The sequence below is a fragment of the Sciurus vulgaris genome, assembly GCF_902686455.1.
Source record: "Sciurus vulgaris genome assembly, chromosome: 12".
In the NCBI taxonomy this organism is placed as follows: Eukaryota; Metazoa; Chordata; class Mammalia; order Rodentia; family Sciuridae; genus Sciurus; species Sciurus vulgaris.
In genome coordinates this window covers 95,398,678-95,412,134 of record NC_136473.1, presented here as the reverse complement: position 1 = coordinate 95,412,134, position 13,457 = coordinate 95,398,678, and the positions used below count along the sequence as shown (strand labels likewise).

Genomic DNA, 13,457 nt, shown 5'->3' with positions numbered 1-13,457 from the left:
TCTGTTATAGTAGCACAAAAATGAACTACGATGGAGTTTGAGATGCCCTGTGTGATGTGATCTGCAACCGTTCCTCAGGTTATAATTCTAACTTTCATCAACTAAAACCTTCACTGAAGCCTGGATACAACCTATAAACCACAGCTGATAAATTAATTTTTAATACTCAATTTTTAAAAAGCACACTATTTTTGAGAGATAATATACTACATAAAAATGCAACACAAATTCTTGGCTATTTGTCTAAACTCACAAGAATTCTAATATAGGTTGTTTTAGTTTTGCAGTTAATTTTAAAAAAATAACCCATGGAACTAATTGCTAATGTTAAGTTTTAGCCAATGATCAATCCAAAAAGTTGTATTTATAAACAATGAGGACAGCACAGGAGAGTGGTAGGTTAACTACAAGAATAATTTCTCTTCTCATTTTTTATAAGCAGGTTTTCGAAACTTAATTTAGACAAAATATTTCCTTTGGATTATACCCAGATGCCACCATTGTACCTGAAAAGCTTAGCAACAACACTGATCTTGGCTTGAATTTTCAGAAGCTAAACTAGTTAGGGAGCCTCTCTGACTTTGGGTTTTCTCAAAAGCAATGTGGATCCCCAATCCTTACTTGTCAGAAATGTTAAATGTTTGCACCTAATAAACATTTATTGTGGTGCCTGACGAACACGAATGTTCTATTTCATTATTTATACACGTATTGCTGCCTCTGGATAGGGATTAATTTCACAGACTGGTTTAGGTGCTCTGTAATAAGTTTTGAATAAGTGAGTGAAAGTGATTCAGATTTGAAGTTATGTATAGGTTCTAATCCCACACCTAGGAATAAGGGCTTGTTTTCAGAAATGGTCATATGATGTCATTACCTAAGATGAGGTCATAAGGAGTAGGGCAAGCATATGTTTCAGTGTGGCTAAAGTCTTTACAAGGAGAGAAGGGCAGGGTGCTGGTTCAGTGGGACTTGTGACCTCATAAGAGGAGCAGGGTGGGCTACTCATTCTCTAGGCCTTTGTCCTAGAGAGCAGGGCAAGCTCCCGATTCGCTGGGCCTTGTGTCCATTTATGACTACCTTCTGTATCTGATTGACTTCTTACATAAACTATTTGACTCTCCTCCCTTTCATTTCAGGTGTGTCCCACAGGTATTTCTGTGCAGTTCCTCTGAGCCTTATGTCCTCCATTTTTTCCAGTATTCTTTTCTTAGTACCATGTTGTAACTCCGGTTATTTTTCTTCTTCTCTTAAATTCTATTATCAGTGCGGCTCACAAGTTAGCCTCTTACTAACAAATTAATATTTAATTTTGTTTCAGTTATGTGTAACTCTAAGGGAAAATAGAAAAGAAGGACTTAAATATAGCAACAGATTATTTCTCAACCTGGCCAAATTCCTCAGAGTTGATAGTATTTCTTGATGTAATATTTGTCTTTTTCTGCACAACCTTTTCTTTATTTAAAATCTTTGTTGAATTACAATTGTTATACCAAAACTGCAGATATTTAACATATACGATTTTAAGAGATTGGATACCCTACATACGCACCTGTGAAACCACCACTGTAATGAAAGAAATAACCATCACCTCTAAAAATTTCTGTTTTGTTTTTATTTTTTTTTAAATAAGAACACTTACTGTGAATCTACTTTTTCAACCAATGTTGAAGTATACAATGTCATAGGATAAATACTACAGTATTTAACTCAAATGGGGATTTCACGTTCAATGATATAATTGAAACTATGCCCACTGAACCTTTCCCCATTTCCTCTTGCTCACAGCCTCTGGAAACCACCAATCTATTCTCTGTGAATGAAGGTGCACGCACAGGACCCAAAAGTGTTAAACTTTTAGAATAAAGCATCAGGAAAAAAAGCTTATTCACAAACGTCTTGGCAGTTATTTCCTGATGTGACATCAAAAGCATAAGGTAATATTAGCAGAAATTGACAAGTAGAACTACATCAAAGCTAAACACTTCTGCCCAACAATGGAAACAAGTCAACAGAATGAAAGGGCAACCTATGGAATAGGAGGAAATATTTGCAAACATCTATGTGGTCTGAAGATAATATCCAAAATATATAAGGGACTCATACAATTCAATAACCAAAAATAAGTGTCCTGATTTTAAAAATGGGCAAATTAACTGAGTGGACATTTTCACAGAGAATACATAGAAATGGCCAACAGGTATATAAAACATGGTCTGCACCACTAGTCATCGGAGAAATCAGTCAAAATCACTTTGCAATAGTAAGGTGGCTATTATCCAAATATTGGCAGAGATGTGGAAAAACTTTATATTGTTGGTGGGAACACAAAATAATGTGACTGCTATGGAAAATAGTGTGGCTATACCTCAAAAAAATTGAAGATAGGACTGCTGTGATTCAGCTATCCCACTTCTGGGAAAACATCCCCAAAGTATTTAACATCAGGATCTTGAAAAATCTGTGCACTCACATTTCTTGTACCATTATTCACAAAGACAAGATATGAAAAATCTCAAATGCTAACCAGGAGATCAGTGGATAAAGAAAATGTGGTATAGTCACATTATGGAATATAATTCAGACATAAAAATGAAGGAAATCCTGTTGTTTGTAATGACATGGATGAACCAGGAGGGTGTTATGCTAAGTGAAATATGCCAGACACAAATTGCCTACAAAAACATATTAAAATCATAGTGCATCCATCCCATTTATTGATTCTTGCTTTGATTTCTTGTGCTTTGGTATTCTTGTTAAGGAAGTCTGATCCTAAGCCACCATGATGAAGATTCAGGCCTACTTTGTCTTCTTTTAGGTGCAGGGTCTCTGGTCTGATTCCTAGGTCCTTGATCCATTTTGAGTTGAATTTTGTGCAGGGTGAGAGATAGGGGTTTAATTTCATTTTACTGCATATGGATTTCCAGTTTTCCCAGCACCATTTGTTGGACAGGCTATCTTTTTGAAAACTACAGAACACTAAAGAAAAGAAATTGAAGAAGACCTTAGAAGAAGAAAAGACTTCCCATGTTCTTGAATGGACAGAATTAATATTGTCAAAAAGGCCATACTACTGCAAGTGCTATGCAGATTTAATATAATTCTATTAAAATTGCAATAACATTCATCATAAAAATAGAGAAAGCAATCATGAAATTCATTTGTAAAAATAAGAGGCCCAGAATACACAAAGCAATCCTCAGCAAGAAAAGTAAAACAGGAGGCATCACATTACCAGACCTTAATTATACTACAGAGCTATAGTAATCAAAATGGCATGGCATAGGCACCTAAACAGACAAGAAGACTAATGGTGCTGAATAGAAGACACAGAGACAAAACCACATAAATATAGTTAACACATACTAGACAAAGGTGCCATAAACACATTGAAGAAAAGATAGACTCTTCAACAAATGGTGCTGGGAAAACTGGAAATCCATATGTAATAGAATGAAAGTTAACCCCTATCTCCCACCGCACACAAAACTCAAAGTGAATCAAGGACCTAGGCATTAGACCAGAGATCCTGTGCCTACTAGAGTCAATTGTATGCCCAAATCTCCATCATGTTGGCTTAGGAAAGAAATTCCTCAACAAGGCTCCTAAAGTACAGGAAGTAAAATCAATAATCAATAAATGGGATGGTATCACATTAAGAAGCTTTTTCACAGTAAAGGAAACAATCAAGAACATGAACAGAGAGCCTACATAATGGGAGAAAATCTTTGCCACTTGCATCTTAAATAAAGCATCAATCTCCAGGATATATAAAGAACTCAAAAAACTTGATGACATCCACCAAACCTTCCCCCAAACCCCCAAATAACCCAATCAATAATTGGGCAAAGGAATTGAACAAGCACTTTAGAGAAGAAGAAATAGGAAGGGTCAACAAATATATGAAAAAATGTTCAACATCTCTAGCAATTATAGAAAGCAAATTAAAACTGCACTGAGATTCCATCTCACTCCAATCAGAATGGCAATTATCAAGAATACAACTAACAATAAATGTAGGCAAGGATGTGGGGAAAAAGGTACACTCATACATTGCTGGTTGGACTGCAAATTGGTGAAAGTAGTATGGAGATTTCTCAGAAAACTTGGAATGGAAACACCATTTCACCCAGTTATCCCACTCCTTGGCATGTACCCAAAGGACTTAAATTTAGCATTCTATAGTGATGTGGCTACATCAATGTTTATAGCAGCTCAACACAATAGCTAAGCTATGGAACCAACCTACGTGGCCTTCTTGATAAAGTGTGGTATATGTACACAATGGAATATTACTTAGCCATAAAGAAGAAGAAAGTTATGGAATTTGCTGGTAAATGGATGTAAATGAAGACTATCAGGCTAAGTGAAATAAGCCAATCCCAAAATACTGAAGGCCAAATATGCTGATATGTGGATGCTACCACACAATAAGCAGGGTAGCGGGGGGAACAGAAGTTCAATGAATTAGACAAAGGGGAATGAAGGGAATGGAGCGGGGCTGAGATAGGAAAGATAGTAGAATGGATTGGGCATAACTTTCCTGTATTGAATATACGACCAGTGTAACTCTACACCATGTATAACCATAAGAATGGGAAGTTATACTCCATGTGTGTATGATATGTCAAACTATATCTTACTGTAATGTATAACTAAAAAGAACAAATTAAAAATTTTAGAAAAGAAACAATTGAAATTGGGACAAAGAGCTGGTCATTTGGAATGATTAATAAAATTTACAAATTTGTATTAACATCAATGAAGGAAAGAATAGAGAAATTTTCACTATCAAGTATTAAATAGAATGTAATTTACAGTAGACCCTGAAGACATCAATAGTGTGAGAAGGAAATAGTGTTGCTGTGTTTTGGGTACAACATGTCTCCATCCAGAATGGTCCATGTGTTCCAACTTGTGGCTCAGTGTGGTGAGGTTGGCCAGCAGAATCTTTAAGAGGTGAACAGAGTGAAAGGTGATTGGGTCATTGGACATCAGGAGTCGGCAAGGCCCTCCTCCCTAAGGATATGCACTTCATTGATCAGCCCAGCAAGCTGTGATTGCATGGATTGATGTAGAAAAGTCATATAACAAATTCCAACACCTAGGGGGGAAAAAAAAACTCTTAGAAAAATAGGAATGGAGTCGTTTAGGGGTTAAATTAAATCTCTCAGAGCATTTGTATAGGTTCTAATCCCACACCTAGGAATAAGGGCTTGTTTTCAGAAATGGTCATATGATGTCATTACCTAAGATGAGGTCATAAGGAGTAGGGCAAGCATATGTTTCAGTGTGGCTAGAGTCTTTACAAGGAGAGAAGGGCAGGGTGCTGGTTCAGTGGGACTTGTGACCTCATAAGAGGAGCAGGGTGGGCTACTCATTCTCTAGGCCTTTGTCCTAGAGAGCAGGGCAAGCTCCCGATTCGCTGGGCCTTGTGTCCATTTATGACTACCTTCTGTATCTGATTGACTTCTTACGTAAACTATTTGACTCTCCTCCCTTTCATTTCAGGTGTGTCCCACAGGTATTTCTGTGCAGTTCCCCTGGGCATTCCCTTTGACGTGAGATGGAGAAGCAACTCTGGTATGATCCTGTAGCATCATAGCCTCAGCCACAGAAAATGCTGTTCTCCTACGTCTCCACCCCGGTCCCCCTCAGCTAATGGTGTCACAGTGCAGCACATCGACTTTGCGTGTAGGACTATGTGGGGGAATTTTGATGAACCTTTCTTCCCTCTCCCCCCACGGTGTTGATACCATGCTCTATGGTGACTTAGGGTTTGTGCAGAGCATGTTGTTTTACTTTCACCCTGTGAGTGAGTCGCTATCATCTTTTTGACACCATTTTTTTGAAGTTGGAAGTGCAGAGCCCCCACCCAGGTCGTTTCTGAGCCGGATCAGATGAGGACCCCAGAGCATCCCAATGTGATTCAATTATTTCAGGTTATTGGGGGCCACAGAAATACCTACATCATGATGGAGCACGCAGAGGGGGGGCAGCTACTTAACCGTGTTCCAGAGGGTGGCATGGAGGAGGAAGAGGCCCAGCGACTTTTCCGGCAGATCGCATGTACTGTGGGCTGCTGCCATGCCAAGGGCATTGTGTACAGAGACCTGAAGCCGGACGACAACGTGGTGGATGGCAGGGGCAACATCAGACTTATCGACTTTGGCCTCAGCCACCAGATTCATGACTGGGTAGAATCCAAAAATCTTCTGGGGCCATCTTTCACACCTTGCCCCCAGATGTGTCCTGAGGCAAGTGTTTGAGGGCCCTCAGCAGATGTCTAGAGCCTGTGTGTCATTCTGTATTTTATGTTGACTGGGAGGTGCCCATTTATGGGGACCATGACTCAGGCAATGCAGAGGCAGATGGTCATGTCCCTCAGCATGTTCCCATTAAAGCCTGAAGGCTCATCCACAAAATACTGACCCTGGGCCCCAGGAAGCAGCCTACAGTCAAGTAAATCCTTAAGCACCCATGGCTGATGCAGGCTGAGCAGTATTTACCCCATGATTTTAGTGAGGCACTCCCCAAACACCCTGACCCAGAAATAATCACAATCTTACTGGATATGGGTTATGATCTATTCAAGACCTGGCCAAGAGAGAGTTCAATACAGCCATGACTACGTACCTAATACTGAAGCACCAGAAGAGTCGGGGGGCAGGCTGCACGTTCCAGGGGAAACCTGTGCCTCCAAGGAGTGAGCCTCGCCCACACCCCATGGATCCCTCCAATTTCCCTGTCCTCCCAAAGAGGAGTCACAGTGAGCCTGCCCTTCAAACTTTCCCATGTGAGCCTCAGCTGCCTATGGAGGTCAAAGAGTCAGGGCAGAAGGGCATTATAAGGGCCAGCCTGCATCCATTCATGTCCCCTTCCTGCCTGCCAGGAGCCCTTCCCCTTGATATAGCTTCCCAGCCTGACTCTGGGTAAGCCCATAACAGCAGAAATCACTGGAACAGGGTAACTAGGAGGATTTCTACCTGTGTCCAAAAGCTCTGCTGCTGCATGCCAAGTCAGTCAGAAGGTAAACAGGCTGAAATGTGTCAGATTCACAGTGCGGCTTCAATGCAGGGAAGAGGTGAAACAGACAAGACCAGTGGACAGCCAGAGGACCCTGTGCTCTCTGTATCCTGACATCTTGGTATGGACATGGGTCATGTAGACTCTGAAAAGCTGCAAGGAGCAAGGTGTGCTGATTACCTAAGGTTTCTCGGCACGGGTTCCAGCTGAGAGCAATTCTGGATCCACCGGGACATTGGGTGTCTCCTCTGCCCCGACCTTCGAAAGACAGAGACTGTTCTCCCTGGGACACTTCCCTCTACCCTGCTCCTCTGTCCTTCCTCCCATTCTTCTGAGATGTTTCTTACTAATTTTGTTTCAAACCAGAAAAAAACATTTCCTATCATTAACATTAGTATATTTATACTATGAAAGTTATTAATAGCTACTTTCCTTACCAGCTCAGTTTATTGGCTGTTATGGTTTGGATATGAGAATTTTGCCAAAAGTTCCTATATTAATACAGTAGGCAAAATTAGACTGTAAGAGCTGTAAGCTAATCAGTGAATAATCCATGCGATGGATTAATATTTGAATGCATTATTGGGTAGTATCTGTGGAGTATGACTGGAAGTGTCTTGCCTTAGGGATTACATATTTTGTCCCTGGTTCATTTCTCTCTCTCTCTCTCTCTCTCTCTCTCTCTCTCTCTCTCTCTCTCTCCCCTACTGCCTCTCTCTCCTGTTCCTCTGCTTCATCTGTGATAAGCTGAGCAGCTTTCCTGACACACTCTTCCACCATGATGGTCTGCCTTACTGGGGCCCAGAATAATGGAGTCAGCCAACCATGGACTCAGACCTCTGAAAACATGAGCCCCAAATAAACCTTTCTTTAAGTTATTCTTTTCAGATATATAGATGACAGTGATGAAAAGCTGATACTTTAGCTTATATAAAATTTCAGAAAATGAGTTTTTAAAAATGTTCTCATTAGTTGGTGAGGAAAACTGGATCTGAAGAAAGGGTCCTAAAATGTGTTTTCATGATAAGTGTTTTCTTGGTAAATTTGTCAGTCAGCTTTTTGTCCCTATGACCAAAATACCTGACAAGAACAGCCTAGAGGAAGAAAAGCTGGTTTGGGATCACAGTTTGGTAAGTTTAGTCCACGATGGGCCGAGTCCATTGCTCTGGGCCACAGGTGAGGTGGAACATGATGGCAGAAGGGTAGGACAGAGGAGCGCTGTTCATCTCATGGTGGCCAGGAAGCAGGTGCGGGGGCTACAAGGAAATGAGTCCCTCCAGGGATGCGCCCAGTGACCTGCCTCTCCAGTCATACCCCACTGCTGACAGTTACCATCCAGTTAGTTCATTCAAACTGGGATGAACTGGTTTGGCTACAGTTCTCACGTTTCATGTTTCCTCTGACTATGCCTATAGGTTAACAGAGGAGCTTCGGGGGAGACCTCACCCAAACCATAACAGCAAACTTCCTGGTTATCAGTTCGTTATCTGATTTAACCATCCCCCAAACCCTGTGAAGTAGCCATTAACTGCTCAAGGTGGAATAACTGGATCCCAATCATAACTAGGGTCACAGTAGCTGAAACAAAAGGGAAAATGTATTTACAAGAGATCATATACCTTCCCTGCCTTAGGGCTGGCTTAGTCACGAAATCATCTCAAAAGGCAACAGAAATCCCCACTGAATCAAATAACTTTTAATGCAAATTCCCTCTTAAGTAAAATATAATTTTCCTTTAGAGATGAACATTGTCCAACAGCAAGCCAATACATACTATTTAGTTTTACCTATATAACACTAAGCTTATGGCTCCATTCTGATTTCACAGTTGAACTATGAGTGTATATATTATATATATATAATATATAATACATATATAATATATACATATATATACATATACATATTTATGTATTTAGTGTGTATTTCAAATGTAAACATTTCTGTAATAAGAATTTTTGCTAGTATCTTTAAGAGTTCCAGGTAGTGAGTAGAAGAAGGTTAATGGTCTCCTCAAACTAGGGAATGATCAGAGAAACTGGATGTGCCTCAGACCTAAAACCCTTGGAGACTTGCAGCATAAACTTGAAATAAGGGAATTTAGATGAACCAAATTAAGATAGTAAAGATTTAGACATTTGAAATTTCAAAGAATTTCCATTGTTATGCAAATATTAGTTATACAAAAATCTTATGGGGAAAGCATATCATTCTTTAACCAAATTATAAACTCGAATGGACATTTTGGTGTTCAAATTAAACTGCAGAATTTCCACACAATGCTTTTAAAATAATAGTAATGATAATAATTATAATGTATTATTGTCTTACCCTTGGTTAGATTCCATATGAATATTATCTCCTTTAGTTCAAACAATCCCAGGGAATTGATCTGTTAATATCATATTCTCATACTCAAGAATGAAATCAAATTGAAAGAGAAAATAATTAAACCAGATAATCAATGTTCAAGAGAAAAATCTCTGGAAACTTAAAAGTAAGAAGTAAAGAGACAGAGGAAGGAGAGCAGAGTGTAAGATTTTGCACAAAAATCATCCTGTACATCTGAATATCTATAGAGATCTGAAATGACAGTTACCAAATAGAAAGTCTGAAGTCACACAGTACGTTGTACATAGACACAGCAATACATGGGGGCTTATGTAATACCTAAGATAAAGCATGGAACTGATCATGCTGCTTTGCTCTTGAAGATCAAAAATAATAAAGGAGACCCTCAAATGATTTCAATATTTAAAGAACACACACAAATAATGGAGAGGTCACAAAGTTAGGAGAAAAAGAAAAGAAAAAATATACTGACTTTAAAATAGTGTCATTAAAGTTCAATGTTTGGAGACACCATGAGAGTACAAGTACTTACCTGCTGAAATCTAAAGCAAGAATGGAGGAAGTCAAGATAAAACAGATTAGAGCAAGTCAGTACTTGGCTGCTTCCAATAAGTCCCAGCCTCCAAGCTGAAGCTAAGTAAATTCCATTACTCTAGAGGGGCTGAAGGCTCTCGTTCTTTATTTGCTATGTACTAAGTGACAACAGTCAAAAGATCTGTGTTTCATAAGACCTTGGAGCTCGATGTCTAGTGTGAAGAATCTAGAAACATCGGAGGCAAGTCATAAGATGTTCTTTGAATTACTACACACGAGTTACAGATTCCCTCTGTGTTCCTGTAAGATTTTTCCTGCATAGATTTTCCTTATATTGCAATAATTTTGCAGTTAAAACTTTCCACACACACACACACACACACACACACACACACACACACATACACATATATAACTCCAGGGTTTTATGCAGAAAATTAATTTATTCTTATGTATTTTTGTAGGTCTGGGCCCTGAAGGTTCTGTCTTTATCAGTGGTTAAAAACAACAACAACAAAAAAAACCTTTACCAGTGGCTTAAATAGTTTGAATACTTATTCTGATTTACTTAATAGTCACAGCTGGTAGGCAGGTCAGTGGATGTAGTAGCTCTCCTCCATGAGCTTGTCCAGGAAACGTGATCCCATCTACTTATTTTTATTCCACCATAATCTGAAGTGTGGTCTTTCCGCCATGGTCAGGGCTGGTTCACTTTCATCATATCCACAGTGCAGCCAGTGATAAGAAGAAACAGCACAGAGAGCACAAATTTCTCCATTTTAAGCTTTTGTAACAAACCCCTCCACTCTCAGATCCTACTGAGCACAACCTGATTCCATGGGCATAGCCAGATGCTCAGAAGATTAGCATGGGTAATTTTGAGCTAAGCATCCCTGTGTCTGGTAACATCAAGGAAATTGGGAAAACTATTCCATTCACAGTAGCCTCAAAAAAATTAAAATATTTGGGAATCAATTAAAAAAAAAATACTCCTGACACAGGAGGACAAATAGTTCCTAATTCCACTGGATGAAGTACTGAAAGGCACCACCCATTACCTGAGAGTGCTTGAGTCTTTTCACCAATGACCCAGCATTGAAATTTGATTTGATTATCTTTCTATCTTTAAGTTTATTTTGGTAAAGACAGATATAAAAGACCACTTTAGAGATAATTCTAAATAACTGACACGTTTTTTGCCACTTTCAAAGCATATCCTTAATATACTCATTACTTTCTCTTGTAAAGGGAGACGTTTTATAGAAACTCTTGTGATGCCTTCCCGCCATCAAACCTGAACAGTGCTGCATCATTAGATCAAAGGGTAGAGGATTCCTAAATACTTTTAATCGAGGCACTTCTACTCGAAATTATTTTATATTCTTTGTACTTACTGGAACATGGGTTTATAAAGTAGGAGACTGGGAGAATGACAAAAAGTTTGACATCTTGACTCCCTTTACCTGGGCTATAAGAAATTGGCCCATTTGATTTTCAAATATAGAGTCATGAAATTTAAAATGTCTCTGGACACCAGATTCTTTCTCTGTGAAAAGGTGTGGATCGTGTGGGAAGACATGTCCTGTCTCACCAGTCAACATTATTTTAGACAGAGTGCTTGCCTCTCCTTGGGTGACGCATGTGCCAATTATCCAGAGAAATTCAATTCTGTTCCAGCTGCTTCCTGTTCTTATTTATGGGCTGACAGACCATTCCTAAATATGTAGCTAGTAGTCTAGAAATGTCATCCTCACCTCTTATGAGACAAGCAATTTTGATAAACACTGCTCCTGAATCTTCAGAAGTAGTCCAAATGTAGGGAACACAAATGGGCTCAATATTTTTTTTTAAAATTATACTTTGTGATCCAGACACTTTTGAAACATAAATGCTTACATGAGGATAGTAACGAAACTAGATTATGGTCCTAAAATTGTACTTTGTTTTCCTCCTTGAAAACACTCACATCCCATAGTCATAACTATTGCACTCAGAATAGATATTTCATCTTAGATTGTCCAACTGTAATCATCAGTCTGAACAGTAAGTTAGTATTATATTCACTTCTTAAGTGTTTATACTAAAGCCACTGAAAACTGCCAAGACAACCAATTGAAAAGATAAGTGAAATCCATCAAAATAGATGCCTGCTGGACACACAGCAAATTTAGATTATTATACTTTCTTGATCTATTCTTATAGGTTTGACTGAATTGACTCCAAAATTGAGGTTCAGGTTTTCGTCTGTGACAATCTACATGCATACAGTGTGGTTCTGAGAACTTCCCTGTTCCTTCTGAATCTCAAAAACCCTGTAACAACTTTCTAATGATGGGCAAACTGGTCACAGGTCATTCTGCCATGTTCAGTAAAGCAGAGGTAATTTATCTCATTGTAGGATCAGACTATCCCTTAAGTTCTCTATTTTGTTGGTGTAACATGGTTTTGATATTTAAATCGATATAAAATATTATAGCATATCATTTCAATGGGTTAAAACTGAAGAAGTGCTTTTGTGTTTTGTCAACAGTTACATAACATTTATATAAGGTAAGTCTGCAACATGCACAATTTGAAACACTTTGCAAAAATTAACTATTTAATATTAATATAATGCAAGTAGGTGGATGTTATTATTTTCTCTATTTTAAAGGTAAGGAAAACCAGGCACAGAGGAATTACATAATTATCCAAAGTTATATGTATATTAACTGCTAAAACCATAATTCTAATCTAGAAAGATTGATTCCAGTTTTCCTAAGAGTAGTTTAATAATGAATCATCAATAAAGGTGCTTTTAATTTGTTCTTAGATTCTAGTCTATGAATAGAAAGAATAATAAGTATAATATTACCTATTAACTTTCTAAAAATAGCAATCCATTTGGGTACATATATATATTTTTTTATTTTACTTATTCAGAAAGTTTTCCACTTTTAAAGGTTAGACCTCCAAACGTCAGATAAAATTCAAAAAATAAAATGCATATTAGAAGTTATAAATTCCCTAAAAGAGACATCTACCTTAGCTCTCAGTATTAAAACAGTTAAGAAGAAAAAAAGAAGAAGAAATGAATGAGAAGAAGAATCAAACTAAAGGAGAGGAAGTAGTGGAATTTATATTCATTAAACTCTTTGTATGTACATTCTGAGTTTTTCTTCAGTAAAACCCTCGAAGGAAGATATTTGGAAATTCAGTGAAATGAAGGAGATAGTGAGGGGGGACTGGAATGGGGAGCAAATGCAGAATAAATTAAACAAAATCACACTGTGTGCATGTGTGAATATACCTCAGTGAATTCCTCCTTTGTGTATATGTATAAAGCACTGATCAAAAATGAGTAAGTAAACAAGTGAAAGGAAGATAAGTAGAGAAAGGAGGGAAAGATGGGGTACCAGGCACTGAAACAGAGTAAGTCCAATTCCATGCATATATGATTTTGTCAAAATGTGAACCCAACTATTAGGTAAGCTATAAAGATCTAAAAATTAAAAAATAAAAAAACCAATGTTTTATTTGAAAAAAAGAAAACACTTGAAGGAAGT

The 13,457-nt window shown here is 38.2% G+C and overlaps 1 long non-coding RNA gene across 2 annotated transcripts in view; it reads left to right on the top strand.

Moving 5' to 3' along the window:
- Positions 1–7,686, top strand: part of LOC306641649 — a 34,385-nt gene extending 26,699 nt beyond the window's left edge. Inside the window, exon 4 of one of the 2 annotated variants that reach the window (XR_013758231.1) lies at positions 5,512–7,686. This is a non-coding gene — a long non-coding RNA (uncharacterized lncRNA). The remainder of the gene's footprint in view (positions 1–5,511) is intronic. The other variant, XR_013758232.1, reaches the window with a different exon arrangement.
- The last annotated feature ends 5,771 nt before the right edge of the window (positions 7,687–13,457 follow it).